This window comes from Taudactylus pleione, unplaced genomic scaffold (assembly GCF_031769625.1).
Source record: "Taudactylus pleione unplaced genomic scaffold, aTauple2 ptg000520l, whole genome shotgun sequence".
Lineage (NCBI taxonomy): Eukaryota > Metazoa > Chordata > Amphibia > Anura > Myobatrachidae > Taudactylus > Taudactylus pleione.
Window position 1 is genome coordinate 1081003 of NW_028284922.1, and position 13518 is coordinate 1094520.

The following is a 13518-nucleotide window of genomic DNA, read 5'->3' on the forward strand; positions in this document are numbered from 1 at the left end:
TTTACCACAGCAGCACAGACGGGTCTCACGGACCTGTCATTGCTCTGTGCCAATCACACAGATGCATGTAGCACGGATCTCCCGGGTTCGTGCTACATGCAAATGGGCACCATAACGCTGATTGGCTTCCTGTCTGCCACTGCAGTGCCACTCCTAGATGGGCCACGTGTTTGTGCCGCCCCCTTGTGTCGCTTAGCATAGTCATCCAGCTTCCTCGGTACAACCTTTTGGCCTAAAAACAATATTGTGAGGTGTGAGGTGTTCAGAATAGAGTGGAAATGAGTGGAAATTAATGTTATTGGGGTTATTAATAGCGTAGGAACAAAAAAAGGCCCATTTATGTGATTTTAGCGTTTTTTTTTTATTTTTTAAGAAAAAATCCAGATCCAAAACACAAAACCCAGAACCCAAAACACGGAAGGGTGGTTTTGGCAAAACCAATCCAGATCCAAAACACGAAGAAAGATCCAGATCCAAAACCAAAACACAAAACACGAAAAGTGTCCGGTGCACACCCCTAATATATATATATATATATATATACACACATACATGCCCCCCCCAACCCCACAACCAACACACAGTGTGCCCCCCCAACCCCACAAATAACAGTGTGCCCCCACCCCAAACAACACAGTGTGCCCCCCCCAACCCCACAAATAACACACACAGTGTGCCCCCCCCAAAATAACAGTGTGCCCCTCCAACCCCACAACCAGCAGCACCACACTTAAAAAAAAAAAAAAAACATTAACAGACTTAATACAGGAGCAGTGAGTCCCGAGGAAGCAGCTGTGGCTCCTGTCTATTAAACTCCGCGGGCTTTAGACGTGCGCTGTTGAGGGGATGGGCCATGGGACTGCGCAGCGTGACCTTTGACGCCACGCCTGCATTGTCTTACAACCCCACTGCACAGCCTGCTTGCTGGCCGGAGCAGCGCCGCGCTCTGAGCCCAAGTGCTCAGTGAGCGCTGCCCAGCTGCAATAACGGAAGACTGCAGCGGGACAGCTAAATGCTGTACTCCGCCGGTCTTAGTAGTAGTGGCAGGGGACAGGGTGTGGGGGCCCCTATGTGTGGGGGCCCCAGGAAGATCGCCCCTGTCGCCCTGGCTATAATCCGGCCCTGAGTGGGAGACTGCTCACATCTCTGTGGGGGGGGAGGTGCAATCACGCTGATCGAGCCCCCCGTTGCTTTGCATCGGGCTTAGGGGCTCTCAGTGCCCCCCTCCCCAGTGCAAAATCCCAAGGGGGCATGTCAACACCTCCCGTGATTAGGCCACGCCCCTTCAACCGGACCTCTCTACACCCCTTCTTTCGCTGCCATATGTATTTGTAACACAAGGACCAGACAGTTTTGGACATATTTGTATTGTCACAGGCTCACCAGGAGTACAATTTTAATCTTTATTACTCTACCCAAGAGACTTGTACTTAAATAATCCAGGGCTGCGAGCAGACGTTAGCTGCCTGTTAGTTGATCACAGGTTACTAATTGAGACTGTGCGACACAACCTGCTGCTAAATTAATTTGCCACTTAGGGGGTCTATGTACTACGCCTTGGAGAGAGATTATCTCAGTCCACTTTAAGTACCAACCAATCAGCTTCTAACCGTCATGATACAGGCTGTGTTTGCAAAATGAGTTAGGAGCTGATGGATTGTTACTTTGGGCTCTATTTATTAACATTATTTTTACTAAAATAAAGTGAAAAAGGGTGTTTTCACACCTTTTTCACATTATTTTAGTTTCACCTGTAGTTACTATAGGGCAATTGGAGTAGAATTAGTAAAATTCTACTCCAACCCCTAATTATCACTTATTTTTAGTAAAGCAGATCGCATTTCCCATAATTGTAATGGGAAATGTGATCCGACCAGTTACTAAAAATAAATTGTAAAAAAATACCGGGGGAAGCCCTGTGATAATAACGCCACCTGGAGGTGGCGTTATCCAGGGTCTCCCCCGGTTACCGGGCTCCCACTCTGCTCTAATGGGGAGAGCAGAGGCGGGAGCCCGTGCCAGTAATCAGCTATGTGGTCTAAACAGACCGCAAGCTGATTGCTGTAAAAAAAAAAAAAAAAAAAAATTGAAACATTTTTTTTTTACTAACCTGAATCGAGGGACCGGTGATCGGGCCTCCGGTGATGGCTCCTCTCCGGTCAGCTGGTCTCCCATAGTGCACTGCGGCCCGGTCATCAGGTGATCGGGTCCCAGTGCAGTATGGGAGATCACCTGATCGGGAAGCCCGAAGAAGATCACCGGAGGCCAGGAGGATGCAGGTAAGTGTAATGAAGGGAGGGGGGGGTCCTCGGGGGTCCGCGATTGTGGGGGGCGGGGCTTAGCGTCGGTGGGGGGTAGCAGCGACTGTGGGTCGGCGCATGCGCGGGCTCTTAGTCGCTGTATTTTTTCCGAAAATACCGCGACTAGAGTGCAGATGGGATCCGCAGGGACAGAGCTTTATCACAAGCTCTGTCCCTGCAAGGGATTTATAGTAAATCCCTGTGATATTGCCTGAATTCGCAATGCGAATTCACTCGGTAATATCACACTACAATCCGCATTCAATATGCGGATTTTAGTAAATAGAGCCCTAAGGCTTAGTACATACAGGGAGCACTGCAGTGACCGACATATCGTACAGGGAGCATCGCAGCGATAAACATATCATACAGGGAGCATCGCAGCGACTGACATATCATACAGGGAGCATCGCAGTGACTGACATATCATACAGAGAACATGGCAGTGACCGACATATCATACAGAGAGCAAAGGCAGTGACCGACATATCGTACAGGGAGCATCGCAGCGACCGACATATCATACAGGGAGCATCGCAGCGACTGATATATCATACAGGGAGCATCACAGCGACTGACATCATACAGGGAGCACTGCAGTGACTGCTATATCATACAGAGAGTAAAGCAGTGACTGAAATATCATACAGAGAGCATCGCATCATAGTGAGCGACTGACATATCATATACAAAGCATCGCAGTGGCTAACATATAATACAGAGAGCATCACAGTGACTGACATATAATACAGAGAGCATCACAGAGAGTATACAGTTCTAAAATATAATGGAGGACCTATAAACTTATATACAGTACAGAGTGTATAATGAGCGATAAAATATCTGAACTGCACTATACAGTACAGTACAAGAGTCAAAGGTTGGACACAATGCTGCTCTATAGGGGTCTTTTACAGTACAAGAGGAAACAATGAGGCTCAAAGTCACAGTGCAGCTCTATAAGTGCCCTATACAGTATATCTCTATCAACTCACAGGTGGTTGGATGTGCTGTCTGGGCGGTGAGTGGGAGGGGGGCATCAGATGACCGGAACTTTGGTTCAACTCGTGGGACACAGCTGTGGACAGACCAGGGGGCGGAGCTTAGCTCAGCTGGGGGAAAAGCTTTGGACTGTGGGAGGCGGAGCTTCAGGCAGCCCTCGATGGGGGAAGGGTGCTGGGGTGATTAACAGGTCTTCGGATCTGTCGGCTGGGAGGTGAATGGGCAAGGCATTGGAATGCTGTGTTTTTGCATACATCGTACAAGCAGATGCAAATCTATGCATTTTTGCATATCAGTCCTATTCTGAGTCATACAGAACTCTGGGGGGGGGGGGGACTGAACTGCACACACTAAATTTAAACATATTGGGGCAGATGTATGAAGCTCTGGATAGTGATAAAGTGGAGAGTGATAAACGACCAGCCACTCATCTCCCAACTGTCATATTACAGACTGTGTCTGAAAAATGACAGTAGGGAGCTGATTGGTTGGTCATTTATCACTCTCCACTTTATCATTTCCCAGAGCTTCATACATCTGCCCCAAGAGGTGCTACCAAGCTGAGACTTGTAGCTTCATGCAGAAGAAAAGAAAATGCAGGTGCACACTCTAAGCACTAAGAATACTGATTAGTAAAACATAATAAGCTCTATAATGAACATGGAGTATAAATAAAGTTCTTATGTTTGGCCAAAAATGTATGCCCACCTACCGTACCACATCAAGGTGAGCCTCATCAGGTGGGTCCTTTACATCCCTAATACTGACACATTGTATAAATGAGATGTAGTTAGAATCCCGACGCACAGGAAGCCGTCTGACGTAATCTCGGAGTCAAAATCCCGATTTAGGGCCTGATTCAATTAGACGCGAAAATCCGTAATCGGCTAAACAGTTTCACCTATGGCCGCTGTCTGCGACTTACAGTATCTCCTAATTCTATTCTAGGACTTTTTCGCCTAAGCAGAAACAATGCATTGTAATAGGCGAAAAAGTTTCTCTAATGAATAGCAGGTGCAAAGAAGTCCAAAAATCTTTATTTTAGGATGCAAACGTGGGGAAACAACTCAGAACCCTTGGGACAGCCCCATAAAGGACAAATCAGCCAAAAATAAACACCACAAAAACCTAAGAACACCCCAAAAAATACATGTCATTTTTGGGGCGAAAAAGTAACAAGTTTGTGGGGGACAAGCACAAAACTAGCGAAATAGGGGTCTGTAAGGATGGGTCAGGTGTTTTTGGGATTGCAGGTGCATGCAGCAGGTATATTTTTCACGTTTTTTCCAAGTTCACTTTAGAGACATAAAAATATGCTAGCACCCATTCTCAAGTACCCCAAATTTGACTGGATTACTTATTTTCACCAAAAAATATACAGCTTAATGCCATTCTTCACCACTTTCCCAATGACGCTAATAGCAAGCAATTTACACAACTTAATTACCCAAAATAGTTTTATTAGGGCTATTAGTACACATCTATATTGATTCCCTATGTTAGTGCATCATTTTCTGAGGTACAGACTGATTTCCCCAATTACTTCAGTACTTTTCGCCTGTTCCGCATTTGCCGCTTTCCGTTTCGCCTGTTTTGGAAATGAATAAGACGAAAAGCGGGGACGCTCTCGCAACAATTTGCCTCTGAAACAGACGAATGAGGCGGAAAGTTGGACAGGCAAAACTTTGCCGACTTTTCGCCTGTAATTGAATACGGGCCATAGTACTAAAAATAGGCGACTAAATCCTGACGCAAATATTTGGCCCGACGACTATAACCTGGACCCCAGCCAGGAGTGAGCTGCAGCAGCGACTCGTGACAACAGCGATGTCTCACAGTGCTGGGGACATGGGTTTGATTATGTCTAGCGCACCATGTGTTTGGTGTTTGTATATTATTCTCATGTTCGTATGGGTTTCCTATGTGTAGGTTAGTGATGTCAATTATTCAGTATTGTCTGCACAGTGTAATATGGCGGTGTTGTATAAGCTGGGTCCGGTTAATTAGTATCTACTTACCTCCCTTCCCTCTTGGCGTCTCTGTACATTTACTATCAAATAAATGAATTGACACACAGGCACGCACAAACCTGGCACTTGCCACATCTTTGGCTATTTGATACATCAAGCCAGTAAAATGCATATGTATATTTTTATGGGCGCTCTTTATTCATGTAGCACTACAGGAGCATGACTAGAATGGTAAAGTGATTTATCCTGACAGTGCCAAAATAAATCATAATCCTATACTTGGGTCTCTTCAGCTACTGTATATCATCGAGTTATTGCATCCAGCCTCGTAGGCAGAGACTCTCGCTTCATTAACCTCTCTGTCCCTGCTAATTGTTATTGCTCGCCACATTCAGTGTGAATTTCGGGGTAGGGTTAGTTAATCTGTTAATTTGACGAAACTCAAAGCTGCCCGCAGACGGTCTGTTCCAGCTCGGAATATGAGGCTTCATGGAAATGAATGCAGGCCACAACTGCTCTTTTCACAGTGTACAAAGGACCGAAATTGCTGTGTATAAATGTGGAAAATGCTGATATTTTGTTTCTTTAAATATCTCGCCTTTGGAGTGTCGAGTTTCATTGGTGCCATTTCCTGGGAGTTTTTTTGGCTCCTTATCGCTGTTTTTCAGAGAGTTGAATACAAATGAGCCTGTTCTGCAGTACACCCAACAGTCTGCAGCTAGAACACTGGTGACTGGTTTCCATTCATCTGAGGATGAGTGATTATTGTGAGAAATTTGCAATCAGACTTACACAATGGTGCGCAAAGTATAATTAGTGAAGGTGTATTAAATGTTTAATGGCAGCTTCCCTGAGTGCTACCTGATTTAAGGCTTCAATGCAGCGCAGAAAACATTTGCAGTATTCAGTGTTAAGGCCCTTTCAGTCTCCTGCCTGAGTAAGGATCATTGGAGACAATGGTACAGAAGTTCCACAACTCGAACAAAGCAACCGAGATCTAACAAGTCAGCAGCTGGTTATTTTAGGAAGTGATGGCCCATGCTCGGCAGGCACAATCACACAGGGTGGGCGCAAGGGGCAGTGCATCCCGCTAAATGAGGCATTGGGTTCAATTTGCAATAAATCATAACAGCTCGGCACCTGTCACATATCACTGACTGGTATATTAATACGTTTCCTAGCAATTGAAAAAGTTAATTATTATATTTTTTTGTAAGTTATTAAAAATGAGATATTTCAAAGTGTCCAATATTGTTGTTTGTAACTAAGGGCCTGATTCAGAGTTGTATGCTATTCCGATATTTACGCAGTTGAGCGATAACCCTCAAACTGCGCATGTGCTGAGTCTCACGGCGCATGTGTCAAAGTCCATTACCATTGTCGCTCGCAGCGACTATTTTCCCACAGGGTGATTGACAGTCTGGCACTATTTGGGGGAGGTAACTGGGAGAGGCAGCAAAAACGCAGACGTGTCACAACCACTTTCGGGACAGGTCGCAGCCTGTGTCTGCGATCCAGTATGCAGATAACATGGCACCGGTCATTCTGCGGATCATAGGGCTACTTACAAGTCCTATCATTGAATGACCTGCGACCAATGCTGAGTCTGTACATAGATGCTTAGATTTGCGAAGCTGCAGGTGGGCATTTGAATACATAGGCTGGCGTCTGCGACATTTGCATATTTTCACGCACAGCAGCGACGGCATTAGCATACATCTCTGAATCAGGCCCTAAGTATGTTAAACATACATGTTAAGGAGCACAGTAGATACATAGTGAAGGTGGCTGTTTTCTCTGCTGTACAATGACAGTGCTTCCTATCTATCACTAGGAAGTGGTGACATCACTGAGGTATCATGGTACATGGTATTCATGACCCCTATCTTATATTCATGAGGCCCTGGTTCCTACTGAATTGATTGGCTGTATCAAGAATATTAGGGCCTGATTCAGTACGGATCGCAACTGCAGTCTCACTGCGATGCTAATCCATTGCGATCGCTATGACGTCGCAGCACAACATAAGGATGCCCACCTTACCTTACACACATCCGTAATACTTTGCAGACTGCGAAACCATCTGTAACATCGAGTACAATTGGAGCCTCACGCACACTTTCACAAGGTCAGACCTTACTCAGAAATTGCTAACCTCATCGCACGCAGTCAAAGCCCAAGTTGCGTATGGCATCGCAGTGGATAACTTATGCATGCCCCTGCAACGACGTTCAAAAGCACTGGCACGCCTGCATTTAGTCAATCACTCTGCAATGGGTCCTGGTCTGTTGTCCAGGAACTTGTGGACAGTTTGCTAAGAAATCACTGCACGTGGTGGACCCTGCGATGGGTCTCTGAGATCGCAATTCTGATCGCAGTGGCTGGTTCGCGCACGTGCACTGCGATGCATACGCATGCACAGAACACAACTGTCGGCCAATAGCATGCGTAATCGTAGTTGCGATCCTTGCTGAATTAGGCCCTTAATGTGGCAATTTACAGCGTAACAGGATAAAATTGTGAAAATTAACTTCGGTTCATGAGTTTTGCAAAGGTCATTTCACTCAATTAGATGTGAAAAGATATGTTTGTTAAATGCAAGACATAATAAAATAATAAACTTATCTCAGCATTAGGGTGATTTTTGTGGCAACTTGTAATTTTATTTATTTATTACCAGTTATTTATATAGCGCACACATATTCCGCAGCGCTTTACAGAGCATATTTGGCCATTCACATCAGTCCCTGCCCCAGTGGAGCTTACAATCTATGGCCCTGATTCAGAGCCGTTCGTAAGCGGCCGCTCGTTCGTTCTGACCAATGTTCGCACATCTGCGCATGCGTACGGATTTTAATACGCATGCGCGAACCAGTCAGTGCGGCCGAAAATCGTTTGTTCGCTATATAGCGAATGCCTGCTATTTTGAGTGACAGAAGGAGGCGTATGTGGGTGGTAACAGGGGAAGGTGCTTGAAAACGGGGAGTGGAGATCAGAACGCAGGCGTGCTTAAAGGTCAAAACGGGCGTTTTAAGGGAGTGCATAATTAATACAGCAGCGTCATTGACCACGTCACTTGTTTTTTTTTTACTCAGAACTGCTCGCAAAATAGCGGTTGAAAAAACCAGCCACAAGAATAGCGAGCAGTTCATACACTGTTCGATGTACTCGATTAATCTAATAAATAGCGGACATGACGTATGGTGCGAGCGGCAAGGGGGCGTATTTTTCAAAATTACAACCGCAAGTTTTGCTCGCTCGTTCAGACTTAGAGGTGTGAACAGACCGCAATTAGCAAACGGTTCATTTGAATAGCCACCCCTTGTTTTAGAACGAACGACCGCAAATAGCGAGCGGCTCTGAATGAGGGCCTATATTCCCTATTACATGCTCACACACATACATATTGTACACACAAGGGTTAATTTTGTTGGGAGCCAATTAACCTACCAGTATATTTTTGGAGTGTGGGAGGAAACCGGAGCACCTGGAGGAAACCCACACAAACACAGGGAGAATATGCAAACCCCACACATTTAGAGCCGTGGTGGGAATTGAACCCACAACCTCAGTGCTGTGAGGCAGTATAATTCACCACAAATTGCAGTGATTTTACTGCAGATTTGCCCTCCTAATTGCCAAATGTAATAACCAGCAATTTGGAGGGTGAGGAACAAACTGTGGTGGGTTTAAAACCTACACATCGCTTGATGTTTGGACTAGCAAGCCGAGTTTGTTGAAATTTATTTTTTAAATCCACCCCTCACTCTCTTTGTGCTGCCTGTATCTTTGTATGGTGTCTGCATTCTAGCTGAAGTCGTACTTTGGATATCAAATTTGGAGATATTATTCATCTCTCTCTACTGTATATATATATATATATATAAATAAATAAAAAGAAATGTCCATGTAAAGACAATAGACCAGGCAGCACTCATCCGGACTTGAAGAAAAAATGTAAATGTGGTTTATGTAAGCCGACATTTCAAGGCTCATAAGCCTTTTCATCAGGGTGCAAAACCTGATTAACAGGCTTATGGCCTTGAAACGTCGGCTTAAATAAACCACATATATATTTTTTCTTCAAGTCCGAATGAGTGCCGCCTGGTCTATTGTTTTTGCATAGACATTTCTTCTATTATAGTCATATTGGGAAGGCACCCCAGCAGTTGGAATACCTTGCACCAAGAGTGCCATTCTACATATATATATATATATATATATATATATATATATATATATATTATAACAAAAAGCACTAATCCACGGCACTCACCATTCCTAGTTTTGGGGTGCAACATGGTATGTGACCACATTGTTAACTGTCTCACATTTAAAAGCAAAGTTGCTGTGAGCTTTAAACCTTGATAGCATACCCTGAGTTTAACACTAATGTGATGGCTATGTCCATGTTATAATTCTGAGCAATAGAGTAGGGACTTGCAGTAAGGTGGGGTCCCGTGACGATGGGCTGCAAGCTTAAATGCATTGATCAATTCATGAACCAAAACCCCACTGTTTATTATGTTTATTATTATTATTATTATTATTAGTTATTATGGTGAGTGCAGAGCCCCTGTGATTTCTATATATAATATATATATATATATATATATATATATATATATACACATACACACACACACAATTTGTAATCCATACTTCAGCAAGGAGACATAGAAAAGATCGGCACACCAAACTTTGAGTTTCAATACAGGAAAAGTATATTGTAAAGCATGCAACATTCCCACAAGGGTATGAACATTTTTTTTACTTTTCACAGCAGTATGAAATTGAAGTAACACATCATTAAGCATGAGGGGGCATCAGATTGGTGTAAACACTGCGTACTAGTTGACTGAATTACAGCATGTAACAACAATGTGGTCTTGAACAGTTGATCACTTTACTTTAGACAGAATGGCAAAACATACCGCCTGCTATTGTCCAGAATCACTGCACGTGGTGGACCTACAAAGTACTGACATCAATAAAATCTTGCTGATCTATTTGTTGTCAGTGTCCAATCACTTTTGTCTACATAGTGTAGTTCTGCAGTAGAGTACACACGGTCAAAAAGTGATTCCGGTAGAGTCTCAATCTAATTATCTGGGTCATTTAGCTCAAGGGTTTATTTAAATGAGGCACCTGTAAGTTATTGTACTTCTTCATAGGCAACTTAGCGGACATATTGGACTCAATTGACCCATTGCCTGCTTGACACTTGTCTGATCTGTAATTGCGAACAACACATCTTGGCAAAAACAAAATCTGAAGTAGACTGTTGATAGACCTGACAGAACTGTTTATATAACAGCCTATAACAAATAGAAACACCACACATTGTGGTTGATTCTGAACCGGACGCAGTCGAGGACGACCTTGGGTCTTTTGCCACAGTCACATCTTTATGCTAATGTTGCTACAAAGCCCTTTCCTGGTGTACATCCGTGCCTCCGAAAATGCAAATAATGTCACGGTTTTAGTATTCTGTAGATCCGGCCCGGGGCCCTTGGGTAGGACTGAAGTGCACAGGAAACATGGAGGCTTGATGATAGTCTGAATAGGCACACTAGTGACTATGTAGGAACCACAGACTGGTGATATGCATGGATACTGAACTGGAACGGAGTGAACAGTCCAGATCCTCTGGGCGGCCACTCGCCTAGTGACCTGCGAAGGGGGGGACAAAGGTCACCTCCGGAACTCAGATCAATATATTATCGGCAGAGCGAAACTCAGAACTCAGAACTCAGAACTCAGGCCAGGAATCACGCTTATATAATCAGGGTAGAGCTTGATACTGATGCTGCTCTGACACAAGACCTGGAACTGGAACCCAGTGAGGAACACAGGTACTGAGAGTCAGGATAGGTAATACAGCTTAATGGACACATACTGCACACTGAACATTAGCCCTGCAACCTGCACCCTACTCAGAACCAGCCCAAGACAATAGCACACAGCACAGGGAAACCAATACAAGGTCAGCACAATAGTATAACCCTTTAACCTGAAGTAAACCACAGAGTTTGGAGCTATCAAAATACAGGTAACTTGCACGCACTGTTCCAATAGTAGCAGCCATCGGTACTGACATAGAGCAGGATGCACATAGGTGATACAAGTGGTGATACATAGCAGCTGATGGGATGGGTCGCAGATGTACACTGGCTCAGTAATACCTCTTTTACACAGACCTGAAAGGTTGATGCACACGCATCAATCCGGGATTTTTGTCAGTGTAAACGGATCTACCCGGGTCCAGGGACCCAGGCATACAACTCGGGTAGCTTGCAGGTTGGCCACGGGTGTAAATGGCGCGATCTGGGTCACGATGACCTAGATCGTACCATATGCTGCCCGACTGGATAGCTTCAGTGGCGCTTGGAGATGACATCATCTCCAACCGTCCACTGCAACGCTGCAAGGGCTTGGTCACTGCAGACCTGGCTCTGGTGTGACTGGTGCCACGGAGTAAAAGGGGTCTGCCCCGGGTCTGATCCGGGTTGGAAACATGGCTGATGAGGGTGACACACAGCAGCAGATGGAATGTACTGTAGGTAACGGCTTGCAGAGATCGGCACTGAATAGCTGAGGATGGTAAACAGCAAGTAGCCTACGATGTAACAAATAGAAGTCACTGTAAACACAATAATAGGACACAGAGCGTGAGACCTGGAGCCTAGAACTATCCTTGGAAGGAACACGTTGTTCAGGCAATGGGTTGAATTCAGGGGCTGGATTAAATAGGGAATGGTGAAATGTCATTGTCCTGGCTGACCAGGTGAGCACACAGGTGCATCAGGCAATTACAGGGAGACGTCTCTGAGGTTTTTAAACACAGATATTAATGAGTGTTTCAATCTGTATGGGATGCTAAGACCACAATTCATGTCAAATACTAAGACGTCCACTATCAGTGTCCATAGACCCTGAAATACTGCTTTAGGCGTACCATTAGTTGCACCATTGAAACTTGCACCTGCCGCAGCTTCCCCATCTGAGTATGGCCATGTGATACTGTGCTTCACTGTACACAACTGCTTTCAGCAAGATGCCAGCGGCACTCCCATAAGACACTATGAGGGGTATTCACTGTCGAAGTTAACGTTTCATATCGGAGTTTTTTCCTGCGTTAAAGTATGGTGCGCACTCCCGCTTATCCCCGTACTCAATATAAAATTAACGAAAACGGGAAACTCCGAAGTTGGATTTGCGTAAAGTTACGAATTTTTCCTTAAAATAATTGTAAGACCCCCCTAATGTTGTAAAAACATGGGGGAACACTATGGGTACCCCCGTTTTAGCCTTTAATTGAAAATCGAGGATTTAAATAGCCGCAGCAGATGTTTTTTTCCCGACATTGAAGAAGCGATGCAGAAGAGCACTTAGGTTAATTTTTTCATTTTTTTAAGTGGTCCCATCAAATTTGGGGTACATGAAAATGGGTACTAGCATATTTTGATGTCCCTAAAGTAAGTTTTTAAAAATTCTGCATTTGTGCACCTGCCGCTATAATTCTATTGTAGAATACATCTGCCGCATACTTGCAGAATAGCCCTGAACCTATTTCCCTATTCTTAAACAATTTTTTCCCATTTTTTTTTTTTTCACCCCAATTTTGAAATTAATTTTTTGGGGTGTCCCTATTTTTTTTTATACTTTTTTTGACACAGTTCTTTTTTAAATGTCAGTCCCAGGGGTGCAGGCTATTTTTTTTAAGCCTGCACCCCTAAACCCCAATTCTGCACTTTTTTTCGACACCTATTCAATGGTGAAAAGTTATCCCCGTTTTTTATCAAAGACTTTTCAAAACTGCAATAAGTCTTTGGTATTGAATACAGTGTAAAACTAAAACCTGCGATAATGACGTCATAGCTCTGATATTAACGCAAGAACGATGTTATCGCACCCATATTGAATACCCCTGTATATATCTCCGTGTGTGCTTTTAGCCACCCCCCTGTTACCTCCCAGTCACTGTCCAGGAACACCTCTCACATCTCTGTTACCATGCATCTAAATATGATTTGCGACTCTGTAAGAATAAAATCGGGAAGCATGCATGATGCAACTCAGATGCGTGCGCAGACAAAAAATATGGCACCACTGCGTCTGACATTGCCTCTGCATCTGACCCACAATCAGGTCCATCATCATTTCCGGACCTAAGACTGAACCCGGGTCCCAGCAATGACAAATTACTAGAGAGTGAACAACTGCCATCTCTAATGGACATATAA